At 33.6% G+C, this 13,956-nt stretch overlaps 1 protein-coding gene across 2 annotated transcripts in view; it reads right to left on the reverse strand.

Moving 5' to 3' along the window:
* The window catches only part of LOC126834332 (storkhead-box protein 1), a 41,417-nt gene extending 32,082 nt beyond the window's left edge, over positions 1–9,335 (reverse strand). Inside the window, exon 1 of one of the 2 annotated variants that reach the window (XM_050566173.1) lies at positions 2,361–2,505. The gene's annotated coding sequence lies outside the window, so the exon portion shown is untranslated. Of the gene's footprint in view, positions 1–2,360; positions 2,506–9,046 lie in introns of those variants that run through there. The other variant, XM_050566172.1, reaches the window with a different exon arrangement.
* Between the last annotated feature and the right edge of the window lie 4,621 nt (positions 9,336–13,956).

A 13,956-nucleotide genomic window follows, 5' to 3' on the forward strand; every position in this document is an offset into this window, starting at 1 on the left:
TAGGGTAATTTTATTTTTAGAGAGCTTCTAAAACGTTATTGTTCCAAGACCGTATTTTTTTAATATAGTCGTCGACCGTTGCCGTATGATTTGTATGATAATGATTAAAATTATTATTGTATATATGGACCGAGTTGTCGAATTCACACACAGCGTTCAAGCGAATTGTGTGTCTGTTTTATAACTGTAAAACTCACTCTCGCCGACTCGACCGAATCGTTTTTGATACAGTTTTTAAAATTTCTTATTAGAGATTGGAGTAGGAAAATGAAGGGAGCCGATGAATTAGGTATATATTATTATAATCATTAATTTGGACAGTCTCGGACGTAACACCCAAAAGGACCACAGACGGGTAATACAATGAACATACAAGAAATTCTATATTTTCACTGTCACGAATTATCGTGTGATTCATAGTGCGTGTGAGCATATAGTTTGCTCAGCAGTCCTGTCAATATATTATTATTATTGTATATTATATACATAATGTCCGTACGATTAATTGGCGATGACCGAAAATGGTCTTGACATTTCCTATGCCGGTCGTTGTTTTTTGCCGTGAAATCTTCTGTACGTTCGGTCGTGACGTACAACGTGTATAGAGTATATTATACATACATATATAATATGTGCTCTTTTATAGTACCATATGGCCAATTACAGGAGAGCTCGTAGTGAAACTTACTACCCCGGAGCGCAAAAACGAAACTTACCGTTCATAAATAATCATAATTCATAAATAATTGGATATTTGTAAGTCTAATTGTACTACTTTAGGATAATCTGCTTTAAAACAGATCAAAGCTATTTTGAATGGATATGGATAAAAATACGCCTTCCCTTGAGGCTTTTCTTAATAGTGTGCTAACTGTCCATTATACCCATATACAGTTTCTAACGCTAGTGGAAGATCTCCGGATCGTTCACAGGATTAACATTATTTACCAGAACCCACAGAAGCGAAACCGGTAAGTTTCTGTAACCGAGTGATGGATCTAAGTCAGTCTTATAAGAAAGTTACAGGGGAAACTGTCAATTGAAAAAATCGCTATTTTGTATTTTTCAAACAATTTTTTAGCATTATTTAAATGTTTTTCTTAGATTGAAAAAATTAACTTTCCCGGTTTTCCCCTGTACCCTTTATATAATTAATTGATACAGTGCCGGATATTTAACAATTTTTTTAGCCGAAGGTAATAAAATATGGATTAACTTATGTGCAGGATGTGTTAAGTAAGAAGTAAAAGAACAAGTGGGTAATGCAATTATAATAAATGGATGTGGTGTCGTGTGTGTGGTGTAATCGATTACACTTTGCGGTCGGGGTCCGATGTGGAAATAAGATGACTTTTTTTCTTACAGCGGTTTCCGGGACAGAATTTGAGTAGTTTATTCACATTTCATAGAGACGCAACAAAATATATCGTTTTGCTGTTTCGACCGTATCAAATCCAAATGACAATCGTTAGCTTAGGTAAGTTAACTGAAAAATTATATGTACTTTTTCAACTTTAGCGAGAAAACGAATTTATTTAGTTTTTCTTATAAATGTATAATAATTCTTATCGTACAATGGAAACATACCGTTGTGTTGGCGAAGTTGATAATGATTTGACCGTTTAAAGCGGTACCATAACTCATAAGTACAAACCCTGTATAATATAATATATAGCAATATGTATTTTTAGAATTTAAGGATTATCGTAACAAGACGTATTTGTAAAACAAAAAAAAAACGAAAATAACAAGTTGTTTACGGATGTTGGACAGTACGATGTTGAGCTTATACTTATTATAAGCCGATCGGATTACAAGATTTCAATAAAAAGACAAAGCAAAATAGGTAGTTGAGCGTGAAATTCTAGAACATTATCATTATCATATTATTATTATCGTGGGTTGTTATTTTTTTTTTATATAACGACAGTTTTCCTTTACATTGAACGACAACATTATTTTTTTGATTTAATTCCAAACTCAGCACATTTTAAATCAGTATTAAATAAAATGTGACTTGAGAGAATCAGACAAATACCGACAACATTATTAGTATTAAGTATAGTGCAAAGTTGTCTGTGATGTACCTGACACGCGTAGGCATCTAATACACCTTTGAAATGGACATGGACATGGTCAAATTTTCTTAAAACTAACCAAAGCAGTATCCCCCAAGTATCTCACTAAACTCTTAAATCATCATTATACAGTATAGGTTGTAGCATATTGATGTTGTTGTAGCTGAATTTCCGTACGATATAGATACCCAAGTACAGTGTTATAATATTATGTTGTGGTAATATTTGATACCGATGAATAAAGTGAAATCGGTTAAATCGAAAAATATATATATTACTTACTCGGATTACCGCTCTTGTTACAATTTATTATTATTATTGTACTGCTTGAACCGCGATCGTTTAACAGTTAACACTACCGAAAACAATAATAAGTAATAACATATCATTATCATCGTCATAAACGACTGCCGACGAAACGTACCGACCGATCACTAACAGGAAAGAGTTAAAAGAGAAGCTATGATTTACACAACACTCATACACAGTCGACTTGCGGTCGCAGTTTACCTTGTACGCTCAGCTGCAACCAATTTGGTATTTTCTTCCTCTTCTATCACACAAACAAATTTCAACTACTTAGATTCTTAAATCTCGACGAGCCAACCTTTGATTCTTTAGCCATGTACTTTCATCCCCCATCTTGGGGACTCGTCGTCCCCTATCAACCTCAAAAACGTATTTTAAGTTTCTGCTGTTCATTTTCTATACAAAAACATTAATTTCCTTTTACATTTTAAGTCAATTTTTTAATAAGAAACATTCGGCATACAAATACTGAACCAATAATACTAATTTGCTCAAAGAAATGTTAATTTGACTACTAGCTAACTCATTTCTACTTACTGAACACCTAACTCGTTGTTCTTAGATTTTAGGCAAAAATATGAGGCAACATAAATAGCTGATGTATTCAATTTATTATTCGTTTATTATTGATTACATGGGTTTTCGTTTCAGCCAAAATGACCCCATGTCCGTTTACCAAGTTATATTACAAATTTGTCCAAAATAAATAAAATTTGTTAGCCGATATTTTTTAAAAATCCCTGAACACTACAAAATTGCACTTTTTAAACGAAACAAATATAGGCGCTATATTCTAACGAGTTCATAATTCTTTTTTTGTAAACATTTTAGCCGTAAGCTTTTTTTGTTCAACCTCTGTCGCGTCTTGTAATTATATTTAAAGATGTATACACATGGTTAAATTATAATGTTTGTAAATTAGTATACAATATGCCTACTCGTAATTCCTTTAACATTTTTATTTGCGATTTTATAAACAAACACACTTAACACAGTTAAATAATTAGTTCAAATATCCAATAAATAATCGCCTATTATTTTGCTGACGTGTTGTTATTATCATCATGGTTATCACTCATCAGTATTAATAAAATGGTATATGGTTGTACGGTATATGCAGCGTACTTAAAATTATATAGGTCATAACAAAATAATAATTATAGGTTCGAGATGTTTTTAAAAAGTACATAAAAAATTAAGGGGTACATAACATTTATTTTGGCAGAAATCGGAGTACGACACGGACAAAGTTAATATTTATAGCAAACCTAATTAAGTAACGATAAATAATTGATTAATATATCAGCAGCTGTCGTGGTGACGTTATCGTTAAATGCCCGGCGGTGATCCGTTCCATTAATAGCCGATAGAATGTATTTCTTATTATATCCGTTTTATAGATATTGTATACATTTTGTAAACGAGTAAAATTTTATTATTTTTTTTAATTTATTCCGCCGTCCACGCGGCGTTGTGAAAGTTCTCGAAGTGATTTTATGCGTATTCGATTTGCGCGAGTAGCACTATATAAACGACAATAGACAATAATTAATATGACAAAACAATACTTAACCGTTTGAGGTGGTTAGAAACACGTCGTCGACGACAGCGATTACTATTAATATTAAAGATATTAAAATCGCGCGCGGTTGACCAACATACGGCACGGCAATGCTATTATTATTAAGGCGACATAGCGTTTTTTGTAATAATATAACAGTAATTGTTGTTCTCGCGCGGATTAATGACGAAATCGGAAAATTCATCAAGATAATTAATGTAATTGGCCTGATCAATCGGTAGAGTTTGTGACGTATAAAAGCTGGGCAAAAGTACAAAAATCGGACACCTTAAAATTGTATCGTTGATTATTTAAACAAATTTTTATTAGTTATTTATTTGTATTGAAATGTCATACAGACGGCACAGAATATCGAGTTGGAGATTTTCATCAATCATTTTTCTAAGATATACACCGTAGTAATGATAATACACCGCACTTTCTCCCCGCCAATATGTACTGCTAACAGCACAATACATAATACATAAATGTATCGAGCCTTGTATCCCGCTAACGGCCGTGAACAAACGGACGCGTTCAATAGCAACGCGATTGCCGATACCCATAAATGAATTGAACCAGCGAACTACGTGTCTAGTGCCATTTGAACATGATAGTTTTTAATGGCGTTTTACGTCTAATTATACCTATATCGGTTAGGTCTAGGCGAACGTGCATTTGGCGAGAAAACTAGTTTTACCGATGCCCAAACGCGGTGTACACGGCCCGGTTAATTTTTTTACGGATAAAAACCAACCGAACACCACAATCCCGGTGTCAATTAATAAAACGCGTTGGCTAATTACAAGATTATACAGCTATCGGTAGATTTATAGTAGGTATACACTATACAGATCCGCCAGAGGCCCTTTCGCAAGACGACGGTTGGTTGTTATATATATATTATTAGCACAAAAAAAAAAATACACACTATAAATAGTATATGATATTATACGCTTTAAACGCATTCAGGTAGTATGGGTCTGAAAATGGGCGGTTTCGACTTAAATTCCTGTCCGGCTAGCCCCCGCAGGTAGACATTTTACATGTGATTTTTCCCCCTTACAGACGTCTGCGTCGGCGGTCCATACGGTTATAGGTTTTTCTCTCGACATCAAACCCATTGTATTTGATACTAATTTATAATCGAACGTTGCGATACACCGAAACCGGTATGCATTGTTTTTACTGGCGCTCAACAAACTATTTGTTTGCCCGAGACGCCGCCGCCATTAGACGGTAGATCAGATGTTATCGTTTATGCCGTCTTTGCTGAAATCTTTTGATCCAAAGCTTAGCTGCACTTCATATACTTCGAATAACATAGAAATTGCCACGCTGTCCTAAGCAATATTTTGCATTAAGCTACATTAAACTAATAAGCAATTGAAGTAAAACAATGGAATTCTCTCAGTTAAAAAGAAATGTTCAAATACCTCTTTACCGATTTTTGCGTTTGTCCCAGAATTGTTAAATTATAATATTATAATGAAACCAGTATGCACTTATTATTCTGTTTAAACTATAATTTACGGTCAAAATGTTTATCAATAATATCATCAAAATATCATTTACAAGATTGCAAGCGAAATCATTAATGGTTTATCAATTAATTGGTTAAGAGAGATTATTTTTTTATGATCCTTTCACTTTTGTAATAAATATCAAAAATATTATTAGTATTGAATTTCTGATTTAGATATTTCTAATTAAATCTGGGCAGTAACTAGTTACAAAGTTTAAGATTACAAAAATCGGCGACTTTGTAGTAACTTTCACGTTCCTGTTTTTTTTACAATGGGTAACTTGTAATTTAACTAGTCGATCTACTTAACGAGTTACTCAAATAAAATAACGCGCTCAGCTCTGTTTCTAATATACTTAGGCTAAAGAAATGCATGGTATATATAGGTAGGTACTGAGATTTTTCGTGCGGCTTGTTTGTAAATGATTGGACGCCACTATCAGACGAACATTGTTATGAAATTAGCGGTTTCAGTGTTGCGAAAATATAATAAAATATGTTTTTACCGGAGGCGAGTATAAAACTCGTGATAACGACCTCAACAAATCTCTTGATCGGCGAAATTTACATCTCGGCTAGGAGGTATCATGCTGTGAGAGTTCATGCGATTAAGTGTGTGTATACGAATGCGTATAATAACGCGAAGGTCGGTAAACCTGGGCCGTTTTGTCTACCGGAGGAACTCATTAATTACTGTACTGGAACGACCGTGCACAATATGCAATAATACAAATATATAATATGTAATGTGTATAATAATAAATTATTCGGTGGCAATCGAGCGCCTCCCGAGGGTCATTACTACATGTATCTAGCTATTCTCTGGAAAATTCTAAAATCCCAGGCCAGTGGCCAGACAACAATCTCGACATCATGCTGCCTATTTGGCAAAGAATAAAAGAAATTTGTTTGAGCAATATAGCTCTGCTGGCAATCCGTCGACTAAACATATCTCGCTACAGTCGAGATATTTTGTCGAGAACGTCCGTCATAAGCAGGATTACGAGCACTCAAACAAGAACTTGCAAAAAATTTAAATAAGCAAAAAACAGAAATCTCAAAAATTGTAGCGCTTCTAACTCCGAAAAATAAAAAATTGGATATCACCTTAGAAACGTCTAAGTTAATACCAGGTATTTGTGCCTATGCTGAATATATTTTTCTTAGCCTAAAAAAACCATCAATATACAGAATGATGTTTAATTAAATGAAAATAATCTGTTATAAATAGCAAACACTTCTGGTTCTCAAAACGTATGATCATACAGCGGCGATCAGATCAAATAATATTGTTTATTGAAACTATTTGATATATACCAGGAATCAATTTTATATAGTTTGTTTTTCCATAACGCAACGTTATAATAGCGGTGAAATATTTTTATTACCACATGGCCACCGACGACCGACGCGACAAAGAGACAACAAAAACAAAACAAATACGAGTTGGGTACCAATACTTGGTAATAGAACACAAAGGTGAAATTATTTTTAGTTTTAGTTCTATCGCTAAATAATAATACACACAATAATAAAAAAACTTGGGTTTCTGTGGCCTGCGTCGTCACAAAGATAAAATATGTCAAAAAAAACCCATAAAAAACTAGTTAACATCAATTTTTAAAGTCCATCCAAATAAGCAAAAAACTCTTTCAAGTTCAATTCCATAACTTTTAATAGCACTCTGCTAGATTTTATGTCATGCCAAAAAAATATAGCAAATACTTTAAGCGCCGAACCCGGGCCATAAGAAAGTCAGAGAATTCAACTATTCAACTGTTCTGTGCATTGCTGGGTTATTGCCACCAACCGCCAAGAACGGCCACCATAAAGACTTCTTCCAGACTTTAAGACACCTCGACAACATTTCTGTTAAACACAATCGCCTGGGTCGTCGCAGAGCCGAGGAACAAGATGTAAGAATGAGATGCATTAGTTCAACGATGGTACGTAATAGAGGTATTCATACATCCGTTGAAACTTGTTTGACTTTGAACATTTTTTTTTTTTTGAACGCATTCCGTAAAGGAATTCGGCGCTTGCGCCGAAGAAACCGGTTTCGAACCCTGTTAAATGTATCTGAGAGTACAATCTGTTGTCAACAAAGCAAGATGCACACATTCGCAAGAACCCGCGCACCTGTACCGGCAATGCGGCAAGATCCTATTGAAACCGACCGGACACTCGCGTTGAAAGGGCCCACAAAGAAATCATTCGACAGAAGAAACGGACCGTTCGCGGACAATCAAAATTTAGAGTCTTACCGCCCCCTCGTTTTTACAACCCTTAGTTTGCCGTTTCTTTTGTACCAGCATGGGGGGTCCGTCATAAGATTGAAAAGGGGGGCCTCCTTTTTTCCTCCATTGGACATGGTTAGATGGGTGGTCACTGGTCAAATGATAAATTTAAATAGGTATATTGTTATTGTTCGATAGGTATTAATATAGTTAATTCGAATCACCACTCCGCAAGTGCAGTTTGCTGAGGGGGGGGGGCATTTCTGACCGGTCGCTAGGGCTTTGGAAGTGTTTTCAGGGAAGAGCTGACCGATACCTTGCCTTCTCGGTCCACACGCGCTCAACTTATGCTATCCTAAAACAATATAACAATCGCCAGCCGCACGACGGTAAATCACACATCACGTTCAGCGATGACTAATGCAATTATTGTTCTCTGCAGTGACGTTTATATTACCCGAGCCGACTTTCAGGCAAAACCACTTCCTCGGTGTATATGTTTGTGTGCGTATAAGGTATACACAAGTGTCGTAATGCGGAGAATCGCGTTCTGTTGACCGTAACACGCACTAAGGCCGTTTCCAAAGAATAATAACCACTCGGTCAGGTTCCCTAAAGTAAAGTGTGCGCGTTTTAAGTAACTAACTAGTCGGACATCCTATCTATGACGGAAAATTCAACGGAGATGGCCCAAACTACAGGTGTGGGTGTGTCTAATATTCCATTTAAATTGTATTTTATTGCTCCGGTAATAAATAATAACAAGCGTTTGCCGCTAGGCGTAATAAAAATTATAACACAGGGGCTCGATGACTGTAATTTTTAGTACCTTACATCCATGGCCAATTTTTCGTCCTTACACGCGTGTAACGGGAAAGCAATCCTGGCAATTTTAACGTACTTAAACCTATCCCCAGTCGCTTAGTCGATTTCAAACTTGCTCGAACAAGTCACCGCCGGACGCGTTATCGGTCATGATAGACCTCATTAGTATAAGTAATTTTGATAAATAATCAACTTGTCCAATATGCAATATGTAGAGATGTATCTATTTTAAACAATAATTAATGACGGAGTGGGTTAATAGAGAGTATTCAAGAAACTAACGAATTTTTTTATGAAAACCTTAAAATATATTTCCCTTGTGTCGGCCAACCCGGGAGACCTAAACGCCCGAACGCTTTTCGAGTCTGTGAACGTTTTTTCTAGTTTGACATCGTCGTTCGATTAAAGCCCTCGTACGAAAATCGAACTTTAAGCCGTTCACCTACACCAAGACCTGTACCGAGGGTGGGGGAAGATAAAAAAAATGATAACTAAAAAAACACCAACTCACCTCTATACGAGCAGTCATCCGAGTCGCACATGTCGGTTTGTATAATTATAACGTGTGTGAAATAAGAACGGAACTCTGATGCGCGGCGCACTAAAACAGGCTGCGACAACGTTGTTACTATAATACTTTAATATAATATAATAGTATATATTATTATGGTATATTAGTACATGCACGGACTACGATCATACCACTAGTGAAAAATAATAAGAGCTGTACATGCAACGACGGCAACGGACGACACGCACGGACCGCGACCGCACGACGGAATGAACAAACCGGCAGCCAACAACAACGGCAGTGTTGGCGTCGCCGGACACACTTTACCTGTCAGACCCGTTCGTGGTTCTTCCCTCCACAGTCTTTTTTATCTCCAAGTCCGACGGTCGACGGATACCCAACAATAATAATATAAATTATTGTTATTATTATTAGTATACCTAAAAATAATATATATTATTATTATTATACCCATTGTCAATTTGTGTATTAATGTAACGGCCAAAAAATTACACCAGCCGATTTTATTTGTTTGTAAACCGCGCTAAAAAAAACAACCACGGTGGGGTTAGCAATGATCGCGGGTCTTCGGGAATAATTATAATAATAATAATAAAGGCTTCGATGCGAAACGATAATAATAATATTATTATAAACATTATTTTTTTAGACAAGAATTAATGTGTTGTAAACGTGGTATAGGTTTGAGTTTATGGATTTTCCACGACATAAAAAAAAAACGGTTTTTTGAATTTAAACAGTTTTAACGTACGAAATTTTATTAACTCAATAAATTTACAATAATGTTTTTGTACTTTTTGACTAGTCGAATTGAAAGTTTATAATATTTTATAATATTGTGGTGTATTTACCTTTATGTTAAGTAAAATTGAGTTAATATTTTTCTCTGTGTATACTCCAGTATTATTTATGTAATTTTAAAATAACAACACAATAAAAACACAGGTGATAACTAAAAATTATTTTCCCCGATTTTTAACCGTAAAACGAAGTTACAATAATTATCACTATAATCGGTTTTAAGTAGTCCGATTGGCACACGCAGTTTACCGCTTACTATAACCAGTTACCTATTTTTTTTTTAAATTTATTAATTGACATCTGACCCTCCGTGACGACTTCAACGCCTGTTAAGTTACGAGTTGCGGGCGTAACGCAATTACATATATTTTTTTCCTCTTGTGTTCATATCATTTGACTATCATTCATACATTATATTCTTCTGATTTCGGAACAACTCGTGACTCTCTGGTCGCCGCCGAGTGTACAATATTTTGTTTGTTTTCGAAATTTATTGTACATTTTTTTTTTTCCCTAACTTATTTCCATACATACACGTTAGGCGTATGATGTATTACAGCGTTTACAGTACACCGTTAACGACGACTTGCCGCTCCGAGGATTCTTTTTCCCTTAAAATGTTTAGGTTGAACGTTCACGATTTCGTCAATTCGTTACCAGACCGAAGACATATTATGGAAACGACGGAGAAAAGCCGAAATCACGCTATTCCACTGATAATAAACATAATTATTGTTGTTTTTTTAACGAAGCCTGCCAAATGATCATAATATAATAAAATAACAAAAAAAAAAAAACCGTTGCACGCGTTTTAAATAAACGTGCACGATCATTAGGTACACTACAATTTCTTAGACACTATATTGCTAAGAATAAACAATTACTTATTTTTTGCATATTTTAAAATGATTTTAGAAACGTGTACGATAGATTATAATTTATATTAAAGTATTTTAACAAAATAACGGTTTACAATTGAGTAACGCGCTAATATTTTCCAACCGTTTTACACAATAATATTACTTATAAAAATAATAACAAACATATTGGATGCATGCGGTTAACAATTTATGTTTGTATTTATACTATAGTGTTCGTTAAAATATAATAACTGCTTATATAATAAACCATACAGGACAAACCCTAAATCCAAAATTATTTTTTTTGTACCAAAAAATTAAAATATTGTTTGTATTATTATTTACCGGACGAGCCAATTAGCAGTAACTAGTTACCTATAACAACTTTTCTATTATTGTTTTAAATAATTATTATTTTTAAAATTCACATATTGCAATTAAGTGCACTGGGCAAGTGCTCCAACGCAGTTTTAAGCTTATCAAAAAACGCAATATCCGCAGTAATACTAAATAAATATAATTGAACTTACTTTATCATATATATATATATATATACTTTATAATTTAAATTTCAAGATTATCTTAAAAACATACTTTTTTAAAGTCCTCTTAAGCCTATCATGCTTCCTGTTTACCGTCTTACTCATTCTATTAACCCATTACTCCTCTCTTTACATAAATCTAATGCTGAAAATAGTAAGCATTTATTATTTCATTAGCTAGTAATGATACATGTTCTGCCAGCTTTAATTCGTGTAACATACACTGTTGAGTATTATGCGACTGATTGATTGATGTTTTGAAGGTGTCGATCAAATATTAATTTGTTTGGCAGACAGGCGGTTCTTCTTAATTATTAAGACACGACGAACAAATATACAGAGTATTGAGACGTGTGAATGAGTAGATTATACTTAATAACTAAGTTGCATGGCTATACATGTATTTAAACATACAGTCTTGATAGATGTTGCAATCTTCCATTTAGGACATAATTAATTTGACTTTTCCCATTACGCTCTCTTCGATTATAGAACGCAGCGAACGAATTTTGAAAGTCATTAACAGATAATATACATATAATATCATAATATACGTTATTCTATATATGTTTAGTCTTTATTAATTTCATCACACGCCAGCTTTATTATGTGCCAATCATACCATAAACGTTATGCATAAATGTGTTAGGAAGTAATATTTTTACACATAAGCACTTTTTCCAGCGGAAATAATATCTCACAAGTGGTTTTAAGCTGCTAAATAATAATAATAACTATAAACCAAAAAATATATATCATGACGAGTTTAGACAAAAAGTAATCACTATATTTGCCATAATTATTGAACGAATTGGTATATAAATTCAAAGTAATTATTATTGGATTGGGCAAAGTCTGTACTTATGATAAAAGAGAAAACTATAAATTTGATAAATTATCGTGTGTTTGAGACGTTACAAATCAGAAATGGACAATAATTTCAAGAGATCGAAACTTGACGGCCAACGAACGCTATTAGTCAAAGCGAAAGTACTACTGTAGCCACATGTGATTCGGCACATATACTACGGTGTTTGTTTCAATTATCATTAAATTCGAATAATTCATCACACTTATGTAAAACTCTGAAGTTGTTGTGTTGAACCTATTCGAGAGGTCTCGTCAACTGGCAAATGGCTACAAATTACATTACTACTACTTACACGTCAATTATTATCTTAGGAGCTGTAACTATCTATCCGAGTAAACCGAGTGAGGTTTGTACTTGTAGACTGTAGTTGGTGAAAATCAGTGTTTTTTTTATTATATACCTGGTCACTAGTCATTAACCGGGAAGCTTGTATTCTGTTTAACATTTTTGTTATGATTTGAATTGTTGACATTGACATTGTGACTTTGGCAAAAAACGACCCAATTGTTTTTGGTGATTTTCACGAACAACCGCAGAATTTTTCAATATAAACAACCTTCTATTGTTCGTTGATATAAACATAATATTTATTTTCCATAATAGTTATCAGGTGTCCCATGCGTACACGCCATTATTGCCGAATTGTAGAATTCTCATGACATTGCCGGAAATAACGGTCAAACGAAAACGCGACGTCCCAAATCGGCGGCCAAATAAACCATGATCAATGTTTAAGTTGGTTTCATACTAATTTTAATAATTAATAATATTTAACGATAAAAAAACTTGACCTAACATATATTTGTAAAAGTACACGCAACAGTTTTCAGATTACTTAGTCCCAGGTATATAATAATAATAGGATTCGTACTAGTATACAATTTGTAATCTCTCAGTTTTTTTAGAACTCAATTAACTTTAAAACATTACTTAGACAAAGGTTTCCATATAATACCAATTAAGCCTATTATATCTCTTTAAGTTTTTCAGGAATTTCATTAAATATATAGTTCACACTTGAATTTTTTTTCAGAACGTTCCAGTTTCTGTTGTTTAATAAATGCTACTCAAGAACATAATATCATATATTTTTTTCTTTTTAGAAATAACAATTATTTTTAACGCCATTTTTTTTAATTTCATGACAAAAATGAATGTTTATGACGTATTTGTTTTATACAATATAAAGGATAATGCAATCAATTTTTATTATTTTATACAACTAATAAAAAATTACTACTGCACTGTACTTACTAATATGGTGGGCTATTTAGCGAAAAGTAATTTGTACCGGTTTACAGTATAAATTTTGCAATAAAATATTACCAACTACAAAAAAAATATGTCAATGATAAGCGTGCATTCATATTTACTATATTAAGCATATAAAATTTAAAAGAACCAGTAAGAATAATTTTATTGGAAAATGGTATAAAGCAAGTACTCATTGGTTATAATTTTCGTATGACATAAAATATTCTCAAAATGGCTGAACATTATATACAATTTAATATGGTATCACATCAATGAACGCCTAATAAACGCGGTATCGCTGAAAATTAATAAAACTTACTAACTGCATTACTGTATATCACCCCCTGGGGTTAAAGTTTACAGTAAACATGATAAGAAATCAAACTCAAGTATACATTCAAAAAAGTCATAATGACTTATTATCAAATAATTTGTTTAAAAAAGTGCTTAGTATTGATGGTTGTAACCGATAATAAAAAACGACCTTCGTGTTTATTTTAAGTCATTGTTGTTATTACCTAGTATTTTTTTTTATTGTTACCTAATACCCGTACTTGCCAA

The sequence above is a fragment of the Adelges cooleyi genome, unplaced genomic scaffold, assembly GCF_023614345.1.
Source record: "Adelges cooleyi isolate 19-005CV unplaced genomic scaffold, UGA_ACOO_1.1 ACOO_flye_CR_arks_rails_tigmint_CR_PRNA_21, whole genome shotgun sequence".
In the NCBI taxonomy this organism is placed as follows: domain Eukaryota; kingdom Metazoa; phylum Arthropoda; class Insecta; order Hemiptera; family Adelgidae; genus Adelges; species Adelges cooleyi.